This window comes from Rhineura floridana, chromosome 13, assembly GCF_030035675.1.
Source record: "Rhineura floridana isolate rRhiFlo1 chromosome 13, rRhiFlo1.hap2, whole genome shotgun sequence".
Lineage (NCBI taxonomy): Eukaryota > Metazoa > Chordata > Lepidosauria > Squamata > Rhineuridae > Rhineura > Rhineura floridana.
Window position 1 is genome coordinate 23,032,275 of NC_084492.1, and position 1,626 is coordinate 23,033,900.

Consider the following 1,626-nt stretch of genomic DNA (forward strand, 5'->3'; position numbering starts at 1 on the left):
GCACATAACTCTGATGATCAAAAGCTTGCACTGGCTGCTCATACACTTCTCGGCCAAGATCAATGTTCTTGTATTAATTTACAAGGCCTTTAACAACTTGGGTTCAGGATATCTCAGGCACTGCCTGATTCCTAATGTCCCTGCTTGATCACTGAGGTCTTTGTGGGAGTCATTGTTAGTGCTCCCTATGGCTTGGATTTGTGGCTTGTATCCACCCAAGAACTGTGCGTTCAGTATTGTGGGCCCAATTTTATGGAACTCCTTTCCAGTTGTGGTCAGGCAGGCCAGCTTTCTGTTGAACTTCTGGCACCTCCTGAAGTTTTTTTTTTTTTTTAGGTCAGCAGGCAGTTTAACTGAATTCTGATTTTAGAGTTTTACCTCATTTTTTTCATTGTATTGAGTTCTTGTACACTGCTTAAAGGGGTCTGTAATTAAGTAGTATATTTGTTGTTGATATATGCCTTCAAGTCGATTATGACTTATGGCGACCTTGTGAATCTTTTTTGGATATATTCATAGGGTTTTCATGATAAGAGGTATTCAGAGGTGGTTTACCATTGCCTTCTTCTAAGCCTACAGCACCCAGTATTCCCAGGCGGTCTCTCATCCAAGTACTAACCAGGCCTGGCCCTGCTTAGCTTCTGAGAACAGACGAGATCGGGTGTGTTCAGGGTAGTATGGACATAGACTAAGTGGTATATAAGTAGTCTAAATTAAAGCTTCAATGCCTTTGTGTAACATCAGCAAGCCCTTTCACAAATGCCCTCCCTCCTCTCACACCCATTTGTATAATGAGCATCCCTGACATGATCAAGCATTCTCTAAAGCTATAGATTGTCTTACATAAATATATTTATGCTACCCATTTTGAGTGAGTAAAACTTTGTTTTAAAAATAATTTAACGCAGTCCAAAAGATGCAGTACTTCATAGGAGCCCCCCCTCCAAAATCTCAGTTTGAAAAAAGGTACTTGGACCTCCCACTCCTGCTTTCCTTATGAATTTTGCCAATGTCTTCACATCTCTATGACAGAAGCACATTCAGCAATATAACAAATATTTTTATAGGAAGTTCTTAATGTTAATTCCATGTTAGTAAATATAGGCTGATGTTTGATTCTCTTGTCATTCTGTGAGGGTGTTTAAAAAGCATGGTTTTTCAGGCTGATGCAGAATTAGTGGCCAATATGTTAACTACTTCTAAATGTGAAATCACAAGAAATCTTGGGAGAAAAAAAAAGAAACCTCTTGTCCTCTTGCTAGATGAATGATTTATCAAATTATGGAATACTTTTTGTGTGGCTAAGTTGTCATATTTGACCCAGGTCTGTGAAGGGGAAGGAGAACACTACTGGTTTTGTGGGACAATGATCATTATTTTTAGACTGTTGGGCCAACAATAGCAGCCACTTTTTAGTGGGGAAAAGTATCCCTTATCATTTCCCCTCAATTTGTGTACGCTAGGATAAGTTTGCCAAAATGGACTTGATACTATATGATTTCTGAAATTATATGGATCTGGACATTGTCTTAGTACTTCTATATACATGCTAAAAGGGGGTACTGGTTTGAAAACTGGGGAACGTGTCTGCAAAATTCAGTACCTATGCCTTTTCTCCTATCCTCC

At 39.1% G+C, this 1,626-nt stretch overlaps 1 pseudogene; it reads right to left on the reverse strand.

Moving 5' to 3' along the window:
- Window positions 1-570: 570 nt before the first annotated feature.
- LOC133369489 (5S ribosomal RNA) lies at window positions 571-689 on the reverse strand (annotated as a pseudogene).
- Between the last annotated feature and the right edge of the window lie 937 nt (window positions 690-1,626).